Below are 22,501 nucleotides of genomic sequence, written 5' to 3'. Positions count from 1 at the left end.
CAAGAGGGAGCCCCGATGTTCCAAATGTGATACCACTATTCTTCTTCCATTAATGTTCCCAATTTGATAGATACTTTAGCTCCTTGTAGTGGTCAAAGTGATGTATGACAGTGTGAGCCTATACCCCTGGGTCCCGAAATAAAGTCCATGTGGACGTTGTCCTGATATTGTATGTGTATATTCAGCATCCATTTCACATTGTCATTTAGGCCTGATTTAGATATTGGTGGATGGGCTACTCTGTTACAATGGTGACAAATATCCAGTCTGCCGAAATCTAAATCGCATTGGAAATAATGAGATTTAGATTTTGGTGGATGGGATATCCATCAGTAACCCATATGCCAATATCTAAATCAGGCCCTTTATTGTTATTTTTGGGGAGTTTAATGATACTATGGCTTATTCTCAAACCCACTAAATACATAAATAATTAATCTGAATCACATAATATAGTGTTCATATAATGAGTGAAATGGAAAACTTGCAGTCATTTTGCTATATTTAACAAAGCTGCGACTCTGCCTTTTTTTTTGCACAAAGCGCCTTGCATAATAGGTTTTTACTTTATATGCATGTTTATTTTGAATTGAGCACTAAAACATTTTCCTGTTTCCTTGCATTCCTTGCACTTTCCTTGCATTCAGCCTCCCCAGTCCTCTTCTTGTGGATGGAGCAACAGGAGCCATATTCTCATTATCATTTTAGCGCTAACTTAGGCCAAGATCGTTGTTAGTCGTGTGCTAGTGTTTCTGGCAAGCAAATGACGGCGTCCCAGCCATATTTATTCTGAGCTGTGGGGCAGATGCTTACCACTGTAAATTCGGGACATTTCCAGTGCTTAATTTAAGCCGGTGGTTTCTGGTGTGGGGCACTAGCACTTATTTTTGAGGGCCGGCACTTAGTTTTCTGCATCAGGAAATTTCTGTGCGTAAAAGACACATATAGGAAAGGCAGAGGAATAGAAAAATGAAAAGGCATCACAAAGGGAGAAAGTAGAAAACTGCAAGTGTGAGCTGAAGGGGTAGGGAGTGGCTGTCTATGGATTAAATAGGCCTTCAGGATTACGCTGCCTCAGTATTCAGTGCTCGCACATTTAAATGCAGCAGCCACATGTTTCAAAGGAGAGCTCTGGGCACCGGCACTGTTTTATTTATAAATTAAGCACTGAACATTTCACTATATTTAACTAAGCTATACATTACAGTTGGAGGGACACCAATGGAAATGAAGAAAACGTAGAATCATCCAGGCATGACACTCCAACGTAGTCTTTATTTACTTCAATACACCAAAGAAAACAGCCAACACGTTTCATTCACCACATGTGAACTTCCTCAGGGCATTAATGTTTTCTGTTCTTATGGAAGGTTACCAAGTCCAAATATATGTATTCGATTGTAATGTCTTTTTGAGTAATGGATGGTAATTCCAATGCAGTATAATTCGAGTCCCAGTGACCATGATAAGCCACTCTCCCGATCCTTGAAATCACTCAATAGGATGCCATGGTAATTACCTATTGAGTGATTTCCATTACAAGGCCTGCCATCCTTTTCCAAAATTCTAGAGAAAATTATTAATGCTCAGCTTGCTCAACGTTTGGAAACACATGGGGGGTCATTACGACCCTGGCGGAACAAGTCCGCCAGGGCCGTGGGACGCGGTGGCACCGCCGACAGGCCGGCGGTGCCCCGCGGGGCATTCTGACCGCGGCGGCTCAGCCGCGGTCAGAGAAGGGAAACCGGCGGTCTCCCGCCGGTTTCCCGCTGCCCCAAAGGAATCCTCCAAGCCGGCGCAGCATGCTGCGCCGGCATGGGGATTCCGACTCCCCCTCCCGCCATCCAGTTCCTGGCGGTTCTCCCGCCGGGAACCGGATGGCGGGAGGGGGAGTCGCGGGGCCCCTGGGGGCCCCTGCCGTGCCCATGCCTATGACATGGGCACGGCAGGGGCCCCCGTAAGAGGGCCCCTAAAAGTATTTCAGTGTCTGCAAAGCAGACACTGAAATACGCGACGGGTGCAACTGCACCCGTCGCACCTTCCCACTCCGCCGGCTCTATTACGAGCCGGCGTCATCGTGGGAAGGGAGTTTTCCCCTGGGCTGGCGGGCGGTCTTGTGAAGACCGCCCGCCAGCCCAGGGGAAAACTCGGAATACCCTCCGCGGTCTTACGACCGCGGAGCGGTATTTCGGAGGGGGGAAGCCTGGCGGGCGGTCTCCGCCGCCCGCCAGGCTCGGAATGAGGGCCATGATCTATTGCAGGGGTTTCCAACCTTTCCTGTAAGGAGAGCTACATCTGGTCAGTGAAAATCATCATGAGCTCCTGAAGGCCAAACAGCTCACGCACTGTTAACAGACACTCCCTCACCCAGCTTCAGTGACTTTAAACTTAATATGCATGGAGCCCGATAGGATGGTTTGAACAACATACTGTGACTATAATATGGCTGCCATATGCGTGAGCGAGTGCATGGTCTGAGGGATGAATGAATGTGTGTGGATGAAAAAGATTTTTGTGTATGGGTGACTGAAAGCCTGTGTCATATGTACTTGCGGCATAGGACATTAATATTGCCATGAGGTACTGTTACACATATAGCACACACATACAGCCATTTTTTTAATGGAAGAAATCATAAGTGCAGAAAAATGTTCGGCAAACATTTTCATAATAAGGAACATTTTTCTGCGTTTGGTGGAACATTTTTCTGCACTTGATGGAACATTTTGCTGCACTTCAAATTACTCCCATTAAAAAAAAAATGGCTGTATTTTTCAGTTATAAATGTGACAAATTGTCTACCAGCCACTGGGTGTAAGATGTCCTCTGTGTGTAAACACACAGTTTGAAATGGGAGAAAATTTAACTGAAGAGTTTATATGTATTACATAATAGCAACCATTTTATTTTTCTCGCATTGGTAAAGTTTCTTTACAAACAGCAGGCATTTTACTCCGAGCGGCCTGTAGTCATGGTGCCATATTTAAAACAGGAAAATGCAGTAATTTGTTTAAATGTGAGGAATTTAAAGTGAAGAAAGGTGCTCCATAAAACAGGACATAGGGGGTTATTCTAACTTTGGAGGAGTGTTAATCCGTCCCAAAAGTGACGGTAAAGTGACGGATATACCACCAGCCGTATTACGAGTTCCATAGGATATAATGGACTCGTAATACGGCTGGTGGTAAATCCGTCACTTTTCCGTCACTTTTGGGACGGATTAACACCTCCTCCAAAATTAGAATAACCCCCATAATCCGTTCAATTTAAAGTAGAGGAAAACATAGAAACATTTTTCTTCACTTTAAATTTGCTCAAATTAAAAGAAAATTACTGCATTTGTCAATTATAAATATGGCACTATGGCCCTCATTCTGACCTTGGCGGTCTTTTCGCAAGACCGCTGAGTTACCGCCGCGGTGAAGACCGCCGACCGCGGCGGTGTGCCGCTGTGCGCATTCTGACCGCTGGGAGCGTTCCGCCGGAAAACCGCCAGCAGCCACACTGGCGGTCGGCGGGAAAGTGGAGACTGGTCAACCTCCACCGCCACGCCAGCAGAACACCGCCCACAGAATTACGACCCACATTTCTGTGTGGCGGTCTTCTGTTGGCGGTCTTCTGTTGGCGGTCACGTCCCTATGGCTCCCGTCGCCTCCCGGAGGACCAACGCACAAGGTAAGTTGATCGTCCGTGAGGGGAGGGGGTGGGGGGGTGTTGTGTGATGTGGGCGTGCATGGGGGTGTGCGTGTGAGTGTGTAGAGGGGGTGTGTGAGTGCGTGTATGCGGGCGGGGGGTGCTGCTGTGTCTATGGGTAATGTGTGCTGTTCGGCAGGTGCGCATGTCGGCATGTATGTGTGCGGGTATGTGTCCCCGTTGTGTATGTGTGTGTAGGGGGTGTGTATATGTGCATGTTGGGGGTGTGTGCATGTCGGGGTACATGTATGTGCATGTCGGGGTGGGGGTGGGGAGGGGGTTCGTACCACCTCTGGGGGGTGGCAGGGGGGTGGAGGGTGTGGGGGGAGGACTCGGGTGGGTAGTGGGGGGTGGGGGAGACCCCTATCAGTGCCAGGGAAGGAATTCCCTGGCCCCGATAGTGCTTACCGCCATGGTTCGCACGGCGGTTCCCGCCCGCAAGAAACCGCGGCGGTAGGCAGGGTCATAATACCCTTGGCAGTCTTGGGACGACCGCCGGGCCGGAGTGCGCAAACTCCAGCCCCGCGGTCATGACCGCCGCGGCGGTCGGAGTGGAGAAGTAGCGGTCGGTCGCGGCGGGGACCGCCGCGGTCAGAATGCCATTTTTAATACCGCCGGTCTGTTCGCGGTCCGACCGCCGTCTCTCCGCCGACCGCCAGGGTCAGAATGAGGGCCTATGTCTACCAACCACTGGGAGCAATAAGCCCACTGTTTGTAAATGTGACACTTTGTAAAGGGAGAAAATTAAAATGAAAAATGAATTGAATCATTACGTTGACCCTTCATTTTAATTTTATCTCATTTAAAACTATTGAGAAACATCATTTTGTTCATCTATGCTGAGTTGAGAGCAACTTTTATTGAAGTTCTGAACCTCTGTGACCCACATGGGGTCGTAAACCAGATTCTGAGAAGGGGACTGCTCATGATCAGGCTCTGCTGTCTGCCGTATAATAATAATTTAAAATAAACATAGCCTGTCCGTAACATTTTTTCAAAAACACATTTTTATTGCGTTTTTTTAAAATTAAAGTTGTAAAAAGTCACATTAACCCCTTCGCTGCCAGGCCTTTTCCCCCTCAGGTGGCAGGCCTTTTTTTGGCTATTTGGGACAGTTCACGCTTAGGCCCTCATAACGTTTTGTTCACATAAGTTACCCACGCCAAATTTGTGTCCTTTTTTTTCACCATCCTAGGGATTCTGTGGGTTCCCCTGAAGGAGACCAAGAAATTAGCCAAAATACAGCGAAAACTTCGTTTTTTTTAAACAAATGGGGAAAATAGGGCTGCAGAAGAAGGCTTGTGGTTTTTTCCCTGAAAATGGCACCAACAAAGTGTTTGCGGTGCTACAATCACCATCTTCCCAGCGTTCAGGAACAGGCAGACTTGAAACAGAAATCCCCATTTTTTAACACAATTTTGGCATTTTACTGGGACACACCCCATTTTACTATTGTTTGTGCTTTCAGTCTCCTTCCAGTTAGTGACAGAAATGGGTCTGAAACTAATGCTGGATCCCAGAAAGCTAAACATTTCTGAAAAGTAAACAAAATTCTGAATTCAGCCAGGAGTAATTTGTGTAGATCCTACATGGTTTTCCTATAGAAAGTAACAGCTGCAATTAAAAAATATTGAAATTGAGGTGAAAAAACAGCTATTTTTCTCCACGTTTTACTCTGTAACATTTTCCTGGAATTTCAGATTTTTTAAAGCAATATATCGTTATGTCCGCTGGACTCTTCTGGTTGCGAAGATATATAGGGCTTATAGGTTCATCAAGAACCCTAGGTAGCCAGAGCCAATAAATGAGCTACACTGTGCAATGGGCTTTCATTCTATACTGGGTATACAGCAATTAATTTGGTGAAATATAAAGAGTGAAAAATAAGTATCAAGAAAACCTTTGTATTTCCAAAATGGGCACAAGATAAGGTGTTGAGAAGCAGTGGTTATTTGCACATCTCTGAATACTCGGATCCCCATACTAGCATGTGAATTACAGATAATTTCTCAAATAGACGTCTTTTTTACACACTGTCTTACATTTGGAAGGAAAAAATGCAGAGAAACACAAGGGGCAATAACACTTGTTCTGCTATTCTGTGTTCCCCCAAGTCTCCTGATAAAAATGGTACCTCACTTGCGTGGTTAGGCCTAATGCCCACAACAGGAAACACAACATGGGCACATCATATTTTCCCAAAGAAAACAGATGTGTTTTTTGCAAAGTGACAAGCTGTGGATTTTGGCCTCTAGCTCAGCCGGCACCTAGAGAAACCTACCAAACCTGTGCATTTCTGAACACTAGACACCTAGGGGAATCCAGGTGACTTGTGGGGCTCTCACCAGGTCATGTTATCCAGAATACTTTGCAAACCTCAAAATGTGGCCAAAAAAACACTTTTTCCTCAAATTTCGGAATGTTCTGGAATCTGAGAGGAGCCACACATTTCCTTCCACCCAGCATTCCCCCAAGCCTCCCGATAAAAATGATACCTCACTTGTGTGGGTAGGCCTAGTGCCCGCAAAAGGAAATGCCCCAAAACACTATGGCCCTCATTCTGACCTTGGCGGTCTTTTCGCAAGACCGCCGAGTTACCGCCGCGGTGAAGACCGCCGACCGCGGCGGTATGCCGCTGTGCGCATTCTGACCGCTGGGAGCGTTCCGCCGGAAAACCGCCAGCAGCCACACTGGCGGTCGGCGGGAAAGTGGAGACTGGTCAACCTCCACCGCCACGCCAGCAGAACACCGCCCACAGAATTACGACCCACATTTCTGTGTGGCGGTCTTCTGTTGGCGGTCTTCTGTTGGCGGTCACCTCCCCATGGCTCCTGTCACCTCCCGGAGGACCAACGCACAAGGTAAGTTGATCGTCCGTGAGGGGAGGGGGTGGGGGGGTGTTGTGTGATGTGTGCGTGCATGTGGGTGTGCGTGTGAGTGTGTAGAGGGGGTGTGTGAGTGCGTGCATGCGGGCGGGGAGTGCTGCTGTGCCTATGGGCAATGTGTGTAGTTCGGCGGGTGCGCATGTCGGCATGTATGTGTGCGGGTATGTGTCCCCGTTGTGTATGTGTGTGTGTAGGGGGTGTGTATATGTGCATGTTGGGGGTGTGTGCATGTCGGGGTGCGTGTATGTGCATGTCGGGGTGGGGGTGGGGAGGGGGTTCTTACCACCTCTGGGGGGTAGCAGGGGGGTGGAGGGTGTGGGGGGAGGACTCGGGGGGGCAGTGGGGGGTGGGGGAGACCCCTATCAGTGCCAGGGAAGGAATTCCCTGGCCCCGATAGTGCCTACCGCCATGGTTCGCATGGCGGTTCCCGAACGCCAGAAACCGCGGCGGTAAGCAGGGTCATGATACCGTTGGCGGTCTTGGGTCGACCGCCGGGCCGGAGTGCGCAGACTCCAGCCCGTCGGTCATGACCGCCGTGGCTGTCGGAGTGGGGAAGTGGCGGTCGGTCGTGGCGGTGACCGCCGCGGTCAGAATGCCATTTTTAATACCGCCGGTCTGTTCGCGGTCCGACCGCCGCCTCTCCGCCGACCGCCAAGGTCAGAATGAGGGCCTATGTGGACACTTCAAATTTATCAAATACTAAACTACCTGTTTTTGTGGGGGTAGGACCTACGTTTTTGGTCCTGGGCTCAGCAGCCATATAGGGAAACCTACCAAACCCAAACATTTCTGAAAACTAGACACCTGACGGAATCTGTGGAGGTGTGACTTGCGTGTATCCACCAATGTTTTCTTCCCAGAATCATCAGCAAACTTCAAATTTAGCTAAACAATCTCATTTTTCCCACATTTCTGCGTGGGATCACCACAATGGGACCAATTTCCTACCACCCAATGTTCCCCTCAGTTTCCCAGTAAAAATGATACCTCACTTGTGTAGGTGGGCTAAGTGCCTGTGACAGGGAAGAGCCAAAAACATGTTGAAATTGAGGGGGAACCAAAGCGGCTCCAAAAGGGCAGTTTGAAAAAAAACATTTTTAGGCCGACAAGTGTGGCAGAATTTTTATCGGTATAGATGGGGCAATGCTGGGTGGTAGGAATTTTGTGGATTACTGCAGATTCCCGAAAGTACCATCACAAAAATGTGGGAAAAATGTGTGATTTCCAGCAAAGTTGGAGGTTTGCAAAGCATTGTGGGTAGGAAAATGGTGCAGGTGCATGTGAAGCACACTACCCTGGAATCACCCAGATTTTTAGTTTTCAGATGTTTCTTGGTCTTGTAGATTTTTCTACATGGCAGCGTCCCAAAGTCCAAAAAGTGCAGCCCTCACCATTCCAAGTTAGATGATTTTGAGAGTTAGCCAAGCTCTCATGGTCCAAATGTAAAACCAAAACCCAAAATAATCAAATGACCTCTTGCTTGCCATGGGATAAGATGTTTAAGTGTGCATGGGGAGAGCTGAAATACTGTTACCCCCTTCATTTGAGATGGGGGCATAACCAGGCCCATACTGGTTGGTAGCCACCACCCCACTATTTGTTTTTTTTAATTCCCTGGCATCTAGTAGACTTGCTGCCCCCCGGGTGTGGATTGGGGGTACTTGCCCCATCTGCCCACTGCCCATCTGCCCACTGGAGGGCAGAACAACTTTGGCCCCATTTATTTGGGGTGAGGGTATGGCCATACCCCCACCATCTTTTTTTGAGAAAAAAAATCTTCCCTGGTCTCTGGTGGGCTTTCTGCGCCCCTTGGGCAGATACGGCCAACAGTAATATGCCCCCATGGGGAGCAACCTTTGCCCAAGGGGCTGCCCCACAAACAAAACACACACATACACACACACCAATTCCTGGTGCCTAAGTGGTTTCTTCCCCCCGCTGGGGGTAGATCGGCATATTAGAAAAAGGCCGATCTGCCCCCAAGGGGAGCAAAAGTGGCCTAAAATAAATTCCTCCCCCCACGGGGAGAGACCATTGCCTAAGAGGTCGCTCCCCTTGCGTGAAATTGGCGCAAAAAAAAATCCCTGGGGCCTAGTGGTTTCTGCCCCCCTCGGGGGCAGATCGGCCTAAAAAAAATAGGCTGATCTCCCCCCAAGTCAGGCAGAAATGGCCTAAAATAAATGTGCCCCCCAGGGGAACAACCTTTGCCTAAGGGGTCACTCCCCTTGCGTGAAATTGACGCAAAAAAATAAAAATCCCTGGTGTCTAGTGATTTCTGCCCCCCTTGGGGGCAGATTGGCCTACTAAAAATAGACTGATCTGCCCCCAAGGGGGGCACAAATGGGCTACAACAAATTCCCCCCCCAGGGTAGCGACCCTTGCCTAAGGGGTTGTTCACCTCAGGTGAAACTAAAAAAATAAAAATCCCTGGTGTCTATTGGTTTCTGTCCCGCTTGGGGGCAGATCAGCCTAATTATAATAGGCCGATCTACCCAAAAAGGGGGCAGAAATGGCCTAAATGTAAATTTGCCCCCAAGGGAGCGACCCTTGCCTGAGGTGTCGCTCCCCACATATATTAAAAAGAAATCGTGATCGGAGGAGAAATGCTTTTTAAAAAAAAATGTATTTGTCCTCATTGCTTAACCCCATAGTCTAAAACGTCCACTAAATGAACCTCCAGGAATAAATTCCTTCCAGGTCAGTCGCCGTATGGGACTGTCAGATCAGGGGCAGTCCATGTCTTAGGGCTGGCTTAACCCTCTGGAACACTGTGGCACCTTGTTCCTTTGGACTTAAACATGTATAATCATCGGACAGGCACTATTCCCTGCAACCCAATCAATTAGTGGGCCTCAGAACTCAGACCTCTTCCCACTACACCCCTTCCCCATAGTGTCACACATTAAATTGTACATTAAGGAGTCTTTCCATTCCACAAACATTGGGGGAATCTAGCTGGTCCATTTCCTACATAGCTCTCTTCTAGTCAGCAGTATTATATAAAACAGCAACTTGGCACTGTCCTTTTTAACGCTTTCTCCCTGTATACAGCCAAAAATAATCAGAGAAGAAGTTAACTTATACTTAATGGATAGTATCTTAATAATACAGTCACCAACCTCTGTCCAAAACCGGCTTAGACGAGAACATTCCACGAACATGTGCAAATCATTTGCAGATTCCAGTCCACATTTCAGACAACTAACCTTATTACCGGACTTCACTCTTGTTAACTTTCCAGGGGTCCAGAAAACCCTGTGGATTGAGAACCGATGATTCCTTTTAAACATGGTGGTTTTACTGTGGAATACAACAATGCTATAGATACTTGCCATAACTCTGTTATCTGTACTCCTGGGAGATGATCTTTCCAGATGTCCTCCGGCATAAGAAATTCTCCATCTATTGTATCGAAGAGTGTCCAATACCAACTTGATAGTTCTTTTTTGTTCATATCGCCCTTCTGAAGTAGTCTTTCAACCGTGTTAGAACCACTCACTCCTCTTCTGCTCTTTTTCACCCAACTCCTTATTTAATGATATTTAAATTTGGAAAATCCTCCTCCAGTATCTCTTAAAAGATCTTCGTAATGAACCAAACCATTCAACTGTACATAATTGGCCCCATTGCTGAAACACAGCCCTCCTTCAGAGAACCAGCTAAAACAGCTTTGGGCCATTTTGGCGAACCCAGTGAATTCTATATAGGAGCATGTTTACTATAATATGGTAAGTTTGTGGCCTTCCTTACCTCGTACCAAACATTTGCTGCATCAAACAGTACTCTGAGCCACACTTTCTTGAAAAATGTTGGATCCCCAAATTTGTACAAGAAACCACCTTCCACAACCTTCTCAAATTTCATCATAACTTCCAGAATCAGCCCCAGTTCCGAGGTTGTGGACCCACCAAAAGCCCTCTTCATGTTTTTAATGAAGTTTGCCCATGCATAGAATTGTAATTCCGGTAGTGCTAATCCACCATTCTCTCTCCTCCGTCTCAACTTCTTCCATGCTATACATGCTCCCCTATTGCCCCATATAAAGCTACTAATCTTACCTTGGAATTTATTCAAACTTTCTTAATCAAATCTCAAAGGAAGTGCATTAAAAATAAAAAGCATTTTCGGTAGAATCATCATTTTATCCAACTTGGCCCTTCCTAGAAAAGTCAAAGGTAAATTAGCCCAACTCTTCATTTGCTTACAGGACTCAATCATATCTATATCAAGATTTCTTTCTGCATTCTTCCCCACTTCACATGTTATCGTAATACCCAAATATTTCAACTCTCTTCTAATCTTAACACTCCCCTCAGGCATATCCTTAGTCATATTCCAAGACATAACTTTCGTTTTACCTTTGTTCACAGCATAACCCGCTATTCTCCCAAATTCTGATATCAGGTCATCCAGGACAGGCAAGGATTTCTTTAAATTACTTGCATAGACCATTAAGTCGTCTGCATATAGGGCTACTTTCCTATGCCAATTCCCACATTGAAATGGGAGTATCATCGACTTGCTTCTAATTTTACAAGCCAGGGCTTCTATATATAAGTTAAATAATAAGGGTGATAACGGGCATCCTTATGTTGTTCCCCTCCCAATCGTAAAGGGGAGAGTTAAGACACCATTAACCAATATTCTTGCCTTTGGGTTCTGATATATCAGCCTTAATATCCTTCTAATCCCCAGATTAAGAGACTCACAAAGAGTGATCAGGTAAATCCAATTCACCATATCAAAGGCTTTAGCAGCATCAATCTTCACCACCGCTAAGGGGACTTTATATGCACTTGACAAATCTATTTCCACTATCAGACCTTGCGTTAACTCATGTAGGTATCTGCCCTTTATAATCCCCTTTTGATCTACCTGGATCAGTTTCTCCAACACCATACCTAATCTTTTCGGCAAAATTTTATAATCACTATTCAGTAACGAGATTTGCCTATATGAGTCACACCCTGTGGGATCTTTTCCAGGCTTTAATATTAAGGTAACCGTTGCCTCCCTCCAAGAGGGAGGCAGCGCTGCTACTTCCATGCAGATGCTAACACATAGCCCTAGGAACACGTTAGTTATGCTGTCGCCCAAAATTTTATAAACTTCAAGGGGTAGGCCATCTGGCCCTGGCGCCTTCCCAGATTTTCCAGAGCTGATCACATCTTCCACTTTGCTTCGACTAATTCCTTTGTTCAGAATTTCTCTATCCTCATCCCCCAGAGCAGTAAGGTCTACTCCTTTCAACAAATCCTGAACCCACTCTGGAGTTATATCTGCCCTCTCTAAGTAAAGATTTTGAAAGTTATTTTGAAAGGACTCTCCTATTTCCTCATTTCCTCTGCAGATTTCCCCTACATAGTTTTCCTGAATTCCTCCCACCTTATTTCTCACCTGCTTTGATTTTATTTGCCAAGCTAATATTTTCCCACAATTTTCTCCATATTCAAAAAAAGTTGTCTTATTGGCTTCACATCTTTCCTTAACTCTATTTGCATTTCTCCTCCTATCCGTGCTGAAACAGGGTGGTCAGGGGGGGTGGGTGGTGGTGGAAGGGAAAGCGATTCCCCTTCTATCCCTGTCCAGGGGAGGGGGATGCAAGGCCCCTGGGGGGAGCACTAGCGCTTTCCCCGAGGGCCCCTATCTGGATGTAACTGTTACATCCTGGGCACCCGAGCGGTGCTGCCCAGGACGTAACTGTTACGTCTAGGGCACCCAAGGGGTTAAAGTCTGATGTAAAACCATAGATCACAACTGAATGCTTCACTGGTACAGACAACGCGGATGACAACATTCCATAAAATGAATACAGGAAGTTTGCCACATCAAAGTTTTTATAATATACCAACACCTGCTGTCTCACACCATTTAGTCAAAATTTTATCATACTTGGCTGGACACCCCCATGCCTCATAGACTGGCTTTTCCTGTTGGGTATACCAGTTCACCCGTGTCTCCATTGCAACATTGTTGGGGGCTTGGGGACCTTCCAGTTCATTGCAATGTCTTGCTTAGTAACCAGCAGGGCTGTCCCCAGGAAGGCACGGTCCACCCTGGTACCCGCTACAACCTCAAGGATAAGTAGTGGGATAAGTACTGGGGACAAATTAATCTCAATGTCTAGAACATTGGAGGCTTCTGTTTCCACGGACTCTCCGGATCGTGTTATGATACTATAGGATTATGTCATGTGAAAGATGTCTGCTGGGCAGCGGGAAGACTCTTGGCTAGCTGGAAGTCCAGCCTTGATTAACCTTTCAAGAGTGAGATGTGCACAGTGTAAGTAGTATGTCTGCACAAGATGAAACCAGAGGACATTTTCAGTACTCTAGGGACCATCAGAGTGTCCCACCAATCATCATCATCTAGAGGTCCCAGCCATCCCACCCAGCAAGATTGGAGAGTAGTCATTGTGTGTCTGGAGCATGGATGACCAGGGTGTGATAAATTTGGGACATGCCTCCTTTACCCAACGCGCCCATCATGACCTTGGCCTCTATTGGGATGAACTCTGGGATAAATGTGTCCGGTGGAACAAGCACACTTAGCGGGTGGCACAAATGGAAGTATTTGTGAAATTGCGTTCTAGACAAGAAGTATGTCTGTTGTAGCTCTTGAAAAAAAGTCATATGAGTGCTCCTCCAAATGTCTCCTAAGAGTATGATGCAGATGGCGTCCCACCGACCGAACCCCTCCAATGTTGCTACATCGCTCAGCCAGGAGCCATGCCACAGTGGTGTCTTTTGGGTGATTTTGGCTCACAATCCAGAGTTTTGAAGCGCTACCCTCTACCCAGTAAACACCACCCAGGTCACTTCAGGAAGTGTACTGGTGACAGGGTCACAGTACATCATTGTCATTATGAGGGGGAACCCCAGAGTTAGGAGCTCAGGTTGATAGGCTGGGTTGGCCCACCCACCACTGAGCTAGTCGTTAACTACCAGATGTTGTGAAGCCAGATAGTAGAAGTATAAATTAGACGTGCCTAATGGCACTTTGACAGGTTGCGAATGCTAAGTGAGGTCGTGAGTCATGCCACAAAAAATGTTCTCACCACAGAATCCATTTCTCTGAACCAGTGTCTGGCAATTATGGGGGTCATTACAACATCGGCGGTAAAAGCCGCTTACTGCCGTGCACACCACTCCCACATCCCCAACACAATATAAAACACACACCCACATCACCCAAAAACCCCTACGACCACAATTCATGACCGAAGGCCAGAGAGACAGAGAGCACAGCAACTGAGAACCCCACCACACAGAGGCACACAACACCATCACACATACAACATTACACGCACAATACACCACACACCACTACACATTACCACACACATCAACACTGACACCACCCCACACATCACCCACAACACCCCATGTCACGCCAAAGACACCCCCGGTTTTCCGAGGAGGAGCTCAGGGTCATGGTGGAGGAAATCCTACAGGTAGAGCCACAGCTATTTGGCTCACAGGTGCAGCACACATCCATAGCCAGGAAGACGGAGCTATGGCTCAGAATAGTCGACAGGGTCAACGCAGTGGGACAACATCCAAGAAATCGGGAGGACATCAGGAAGAGGTGGAACGATCTACGGGGGAAGGTGCGTTCAGTGGTCTCCAGGCACAACATTGCGGTTCAGCGGACTGGCGGCGGACCCCCACCTCCTCCCCCACAACTAACAACATGGGAGGAGCAAGTCTTGACTATCTTGCATCCAGAGGGCCTCGGAGGAGTCGGTGGAGGAATGGACACTGGTAAGTCAAATCTTAACTATCATATCCCCCACCCTACCTGCATGCTATCACACACCCCCACCCTCACACCCTCCCCTATCACTCCAACTCCTCACTAATGTACCAATAACACAAACCACCCATCCCAACACCAAGCCCTGCATGACACAACTAAGCATGGTCACCCCTCACCAAAGCATGCTCACTGCACATACCCAGAACAACCCCCTAACCATCATCACACAAACCTGCACACAGGAATGCTTGCACTGGGGTAAACACCCACCCACCCATTGCACACCATTACACACACACATGCAATAATCATGATCTTATGTCCCTGCAGGACCACTAAGGAACGTCACCACACCGGAGGGTCCAGACAACTCCACTCCACCCACAGACGAGGCCCACAGTGACGATAGCAGCTCTGCACTACTGGATCCTGATGACCAGCCCGGACCATTGTGGGCCTCGGGACAGTCGGTTCCCCTTGCACAGGCACAGCCCAACACTGACTTTCCCCCCTCTGGTAACACCAGCACAGCACCCACCCAGCGGGCCCATACCTCCGTACCCAGGACACGTCAATCAGCGGTGTGTCCACCACTACAGGGAATCCAGGAGAACCCACCACCCCAAGAAAATCAGGGACCTGGGGGCAGTGGTAGTGGGCACACGGTCCAGGGGACGGAGGCACAGGAACACAGGGGAACTGGGAGGGCTGCTGTGCGACAGGGGGCGGACAGGCCAAGGGAACCCACTCTCCACGAGGCCCTATCCTCCATCATGGGAGGATACCACCACTCCCAGGAGACGATGGCAACAGTCCTGGCCAAGTATCAGGAGACCCAGCGCCTGCAGGAGGAACAGTATTTGGGGTTCAGGGAGGAACTCAGGACCATCAGCTCTGCCCTGGGCACCATTGTAGGGGTGCTGAAGGACATACAGCAGACCATGAGGGACACCGTGGCACTCCAAGGGGCCCCTGACACTAGCATGGACGATGAACTGCCCACCACCTCCGCCGGAGCTAGTGGACAGGACGCCTCGCCACAGGACCACCACACCAGCACCCTACCCCCTGCAGACGGACAACCACCACGCAAGCGGTCCCTGAGATCCAGGAACAGGACAGAGCAAGATGGCAAGACCCCCGCCAGGAAATGAGACAACCCTGATTGTCCTCCCACTATCCCACTATGTTACCCTGTCCATACTCAAACTGCCCCAGCTCCACTTCCTATGCCCATATGGGCAGTCCACCTGTGTGACCAATGGACTGGACTCTGCCATGGACATTCCTCCACCGTCCCCCATCACCATATTACAACCCACTCCAATTTTGAGCACTTCAATAAACACCCTTGAACCACAAAAAAATCTGGAGTCAGTCTGTGATTTGGAAAATATGTATTATCAATGACCGTGTCATAATGCGTTTCCAATTGTAAAGCCAACATACCTATGTCACACATCACAAGTCCTTGAGGATGCAAGCAGATGACACACGTTGGTAACCACACCTGTGAAACCGTAATAGAAAGGTACAACTCAGTGACCAAATACTGCTATTAAATGACATACAGGATAGAGGTAGACGTGTGAAAGTTAATTGAATGGTAAAAATGAATATGTTCTAACCTGTGTGTCACTGGAAATATTGCTGTATGACTGACTTCCTGTTGTCGATGTCTTATTCCTCAGCTTCCTCCTCATCACTGCCACAACACCGTCATCTGGACCATCCTCCTGCAGAAAAGGCACCTGGCGTCGCAAGGCAAGATTGTGAAGCATCGAGCAGGCGATGATGATCTGGCACACCTTCTTCGGTGAGTAGAATAGGGAACCACCTGTCATATGGAGGCACCTGAACCTGGCCTTCAGGAGGCCGAAGGTGCGTTCGATCACCCTCCTAGTCCGCCCATGGGCCTCATTGTAGCGTTCCTCTGCCCTGGTCCTGGGATTCCTAATTGGGGTCAATAGCCAGGACAGGTTGGGGTAACCAGAGTCCCCTAATAGCCACACACAGTGCCTCTGGAGTTGACCCATCATATAAGTGATGCTGCTATTCCGCAGGATGTAGGCATCATGCACTGAGCCAGGGAACATAGCATTTACCTGGGAGATGTACTGGTCTGCCAAACATACCATCTGTACATTCATCAAATGATAACTCTTCCTTTTCCTGTACACCTGTTCACTCCTGTGGGGGGGGACCAGAGGTACATGGGTCCCATCAATGGCACCTATGATGTTAGGGATATGTCCCAGGGCATAGAAGTCACCTTTCACTGTAGCCAAATCCTCCACCTCAGGGAAAACGATGTATCTCCTTACGTGTTTCAGCAGGGCAGCCAACACTCTGGACAACACGATGGAAAACATAGGCTGGGACATCCCTGATGCCATGGCCACTGTTGTCTGAAAAGACCCACTAGCAAGGAAATGGAGCACTGACAGCACCTGCACGTCAGGGGGGATTCCAGTGGGATGGCGGATTGGTGACATCAGGTCTGGCTCCAACTGGGTACATAGTTCCTGGATAGTGGCACGGTCAAACCTGTAGGTGACGATTAAATGTCGCTCCACCATTGTCAACAGGTCCACCAGCGGTCGGTACACCGGAGGATTCCGCCATCTTCTCAAATGTTCCAGCTGACAGTGCCTAGGAAGGACAACAGCGACCACAGAGTCAACAAATTCCCAGGTATGTACCCACAGAAACACAGAACACGACACAAAACACTTCCTGTATGTGTGTTGAGTGTAGGCCTAGCTATGTGTGACGCAGTAGTAAATGAAGCCATGTGGGCCCCTGAAATGTCAGCTGCCTGACCTCTAAACTGGGACAATGGGAATGTGAGGTCACTGCGCTGGCGTTGTACCCCGTCGCGGTAGGCGGTCGTAGACCGCAGCGCAATGCTGCATTGGTTAACATTGGACCCTATGGGTCCCAGGAGCCAATGACGAAGTGCGTCGGCGGTGATGATACGCACCCCAGCGGACGTCACCGGCATTTTCTATCTGTTCAATCACTCGATACCTGATCTTCGACAGGAGAGGACCTACACTGCAAGTGCTGCTGTGACCTCGGTCTGGAAGAGACAATGGCTGCTGCGTCTGGGGAAAGGGCCCCTGCCTTCACTGCTCAGGAGTTGGAGAAGCTCGTCGACGGGGTCCTCCCCCAGTACACGCTACTCTACGGTCCTCTAGACCAACAGGTAAGTACACAGGGAGCACGTTGAATGGGCTATGCCTGGGTAGAGAGGGCTGGTTGTAAGAGGAAAGGGGGCAGAGTGCAGTGAACATGAAGGACTGTGAATGCATGTGCCACATGGCAAGGGTAGGGATAGGGGCCACTCACATGGGCGGTGCAGTTGGTAATGACTTCTCTTCTTCCCTTGTGCATGTCATGTAGGTCAGTGCCCACCAGAAAAAAGACATTTGGCGTACCATTGCCAAGGACGTCCGGACCCTGGGGGTCCACCAGAGACGGGGCACCCACTGCCAGAAAAGATGGGAGGACATTCGCCGCTGGAGCAAGAAGATGGCGGAGGCCCAGCTGGGGATGGCCTCCCAACGTGGGAGGGGTGCCCATCGCCCCATGACCCCCCTGATGTTCCGGATCCTGGCGGTGGCCTACCCGGAGTTGGATGGGCGCTTGAGGGCATCACAGCAGACATAAGGGGGTGAGTACACTCTCATTCTGGGCATTTGGCACTCAGTTGAGGGGTCTGTGTGGGGGAGGATGGCTGTGGGTGTACCTAGGCCAGGCAGAATACGTAGGCTAGGCCCCTCCGTAATGCAGGCCATGTGGCACTCTACCCCACCTCAGTAGTGGGCCAAGTACAGGTATAGGTGCCCCTGTGGCATCCATGTGTGCAGATGTCCACCATAGCCATGTAGGCCAGATCCCAGCAATTGCATCAGTAGAGGCCAAGAGCACGGCGTAGTGCAGGGGGCTGCTGTGTCTGTATTGTCCGCCAACGGTAGCGGTAAGCCATGCACTCAACCTGTCTTTCTTCTGTTGTCCCCTCCCCCTTTTTCTGCTCTCCCTGTTCTTTTGTGCATCAGCATCATCAGGCGGAGGTACAGTGGCACCGGGGCACGAGGGAGCTGCATCCCACATGGCCATGGAGGGCCACACCACGGACTCAGAATGCACCAGTGGGACGGAGGGCGAGGGGAGCTACACGTCGGTCACCGGATCACCAACCAGCGACACGGACTCGTCCGCCGATGGGAGCTCCCTTGTGGTGGCAGCACCATCTGTGCCCCCCACTTCTACAAGTACAGCCACCAACTCCCCTACCAGCACCGCCCTCCCAGCAGCCCCTCAGCGTTCGCCCCGTGCCCCCTCACCCAGGAGGGTGGGCATCACCTTCGCCCAGGCACCTCAGGCCCTGCCCCAGTCAGCCCTGCTGCCCTCAGTGAGGAGGTCATTGACCTCCTCAGGTCACTCACTGTTGGGCAGTCTACCATTGTGAATGCCATCCAGGGTGTAGAAAGGCAGTTTCAACACACTAATGCATTCCTGGAGGGCATTCATTCTGGTCAGGCTGCCCATCATCGAACCCTGCAATCTCTGGCCTCAGCACTGATGGCAGCCATTGCCCCTGTCTCTAGCCTCCCCCTTCCAACTTCCTCCACCCAGACCCAATTCCCTGTACCCCAGCCTGTCCCAAGCACACCATCAGACAAGCATGCATACACCTCAACACCCAAAAGTAGCTCAGGCAAACATAGGCACCACACATCCCACAGGCACACACACAAGCATCACCCACATGCAGACACACCAACATCCACTGCCTCCACTGTGTCTCCCTCCTCGTGGTCTCCCTCCTCCCTCCCAGTATCGTCTACACTCTCACCTGCATGGACTACATCTACAGGCACTAGGACTCGCACCAGAACACCCAGCACCACACCCCGCTCACCTGCACTCACCACCTCAACTCCCATTTACACGTCCCCTGTGTCCTCTCCCAATGTGTCTGTGACGCCCCCTCCCAAAGTACACAAACGCGGGCACCCAGACACCCAACATCCATCCACCTCACGACAGCCTCCAGTACCTGCACCTGCACCCAAAACACCTAAAGTGACACATCCTACAACCATCTCCTCTTCCTCCACTCCCAGACCCCCTCCAGCTACCCATCCCAGTGTTCGTCAGAAACTGTCCCTCAGCAACGTTGACCTCTTTGCCCCCACCCCTACCCCTCCAAGTCATCAGTCCCGTCGTAGCTCCTCAGCCAAAAAGACTCCAGTACCAGTGGTGCATGTTCAAGGTGTGTGGAGTGCACCGGCCACCAGGGCAGGCAGTGTGACACGGAGCCAAGGCACTGCCAGTCCACCCCCTGTAAAGCATCTCAAGTTGGAAAGTGTCCGACGGGACCGGGTGAAGACTCCTATAGGAAAAACTACTTACAAGGGTCCCAGGGGGATTGCAGAGTCAGCTGTGACTCCTCCAAAGGTCGGAAAGGGCCAGAAGAAGTCTGCACAGCCTGGTGTGAGCAGCACAGCGGAGAAGGGCGGCATCCTTCCCGGCGGGCGGGACGCCACCGCCAGCACTGTCATCACTTGTCATGAGACCACCGCCGGAGTCATTGCCCAGGAGGGCCCAAGTATTGTCACTGGTCAGGAGACCACCGCCAGAGTCATTGCCCAGGAGGGCCCAAGTAACGTCACTAGTCAGGAGACCACCGCCAGAGTCATTGCACAGGAGGGCACAAGTATCGTCACTGGTCAGGAGACCACCGCCACCGCCGGAGTCATTGCCCAGGAGGGCCCAAGTATCGTCACTGGTCAGGAGACCACCGCCAGAGTCATTGCCCAGGAGGGCACAAGTATCGTCACTGGTCAGGAGACCACCGCCACCGCCGGAGTCATTGCCCAGGAGGGCACAAGTATCGTCACTGGTCAGGAGACCACCGCCACCGCCGGAGTCATTGCCCAGGAGGGCACAAGTATCGTCACTGGTCAGGAGACCACCGCCACCGCCGGAGTCATTGCCCAGGAAGGCACAAGTATCGTCACTGGTCAGGAGACCACCGCCAGAGTCATTGCCCAGGAAGGCACAAGTATCGTCACTGGTCAGGAGACCACCGCCACGGCCGGAGTCATTGCCCAGGAGGGCACAAGTATTGTCACTGGTCAGGAGACCACCGCCGGAGTCAGTGCCCAGGAGGGCCCCAGCTGCCACAGCCCCGCTGGGCAATGAGGGACCGTCATGCCACACACCAATGCACAGGTCAGAGACCGCCATGGCAAAGCACAGCTGAACAAGGGAATCACCGCCATGGTGAAGACCGCTGAACAGGGCAAAGCACCGCTGAACAGGGCAGAGAACCGCTGAACAGGTCAGAGACCGCCATAGCAAAGCACCGCTGAACAAGGGAATCACCGCCATGGTGAAGACCGCTGAACAGGGCAAAGCACCGCTGAACAGGGCAAAGCACAGCTGAACAGGGCAGAGAACCGCTGAACAGTTCAGAGACCGCCATGGCAAAGCACCGCTGAACAAGGGAATCACCACCATGGTGAAGACCGCTGGACAGGGCAAAGCACCGCTGAACAGGGCAGAGAACCGCTGAACAGGTCAGAGACCGCCATGGCGAGCACCGCTAGCCCATGAGCGGCAGGGGCAGTGTCGCAACTGGGACCGTCACGGGGAGAGTGATGCACTCTGGCCACCAGTCCCCCTCCAGAACCAGTGGAGACTTGCATCCACTCTGTCCTGCACAGGATGAAGCACTCTGGGCACCAGTCTCCTTCCAGAACCAGTGGAGACTTGCATCCACTCTGTCTGTCCTGCACAGGATGAAGCACTCAGGGCACCAGTCCCCCTCCAGAACAGTGGAGACTGTTATCCACTTGAGAGACTGTGGCTTTGCACTCCCCAGGATGTAACAGTGGGCAACCCACCCACTGTAGAGACTTGAGAGACTGTGGCTTTGCACTCCCCAGGATGGAACAGTGGGCAACCCACCCACTGTAGAGACTTGAGAGACTGTGGCTTTGCACTCCCCAGGATGTAACAGTGGGCAACCCACCCACTGTAGAGACTTTGAGAGACTGTGGGTTTGCACTCCCCAGGATGGAACAGTGGGCAACCCACCCACTTGTGAGACTGTGGCTTTGCACTCCCCAGGATAATGCAGTGTGCAACCCACCGACTTGTGAGACTTGAGAGACTGTGGCTTTGCACTCCCCAGGATACATCAATGGGCATGGAGCCCCGCCGTGGATTTGGCGTGGTGCTGTAATCCGGCTGAGGTGCCCCCCCTTCCCTGCCCCCTGAGGTGCCTGTTGTATTTCTCTCTGATGCCCCGGCAGTGTTTTCTCCGTTTGTGGACAGGTATCTTGTGTGAGCCTCGCCCATGCATTTTTGGACCAGTGGTGCACGGACATTGAGATGTGCATATCTGCACTACTTCTCGTAATGTATATACTTTTGAATGAGTTTATATGTATCTGTATATATTTGACACATGTATTTTGATAAATTACAATGTTTGGACTGATTTCCTTTTGTGTTTGCATTCTTCCGGGGGGTTGTGGGTTGTTACTGTGATGTTTGGAGATACCTTGGTGTGTGTGTTGTAATGTGCAAGGGTGGGGGTGGGGGTGTTGCGTGTGTGTCCCCCTGACTTTTGCCTCCCCCCTCCCCTATGTCATAGGTGCAGTACTCACCGTTGTCTTCGCCGCCGCAGACGCTGGTGTTCGTAGATGAGTAGGAATACAAGGGCAGGTAGGATTTGTAATTCCGGCTCCATGGTATCCTCCTTCCTCGTGGGATGTGTTAAGGTGAGAGTTTTCCCATTGCAAAAGCTGGTCCTGCCGTGTTTTTATCCACGGTGAATCCACCCCGGAAAAGGTGGCGGATTGGCGGGTTGTGATACTGTGGGCGGTACATCTTCCGCCTGTCTGTTGGCGGTGACCGCCGCGCTGCTTGTCTGTACCGCTGTGGCGGGCGGAGTGTTAAAGTGGCTGTCTTTGTTGGCGGTTTCCGCCACGGTCATAATTCCCTTTTTTTGTCCGCCGGCCTGTTTGCGGTATTACCGCACCTTTAACACCATCCGTCAGGGTTGTAATGACCCCCTACGTGTGGGAAGTTTTGTAAGAGGTGGAAAAATCGGGGTAATATCATCATTTTATACAACATTATCTTCC

This window comes from Pleurodeles waltl, chromosome 6 (genome assembly GCF_031143425.1).
Source record: "Pleurodeles waltl isolate 20211129_DDA chromosome 6, aPleWal1.hap1.20221129, whole genome shotgun sequence".
Lineage (NCBI taxonomy): Eukaryota > Metazoa > Chordata > Amphibia > Caudata > Salamandridae > Pleurodeles > Pleurodeles waltl.
Note: the sequence above shows the minus strand (reverse complement) of the source record.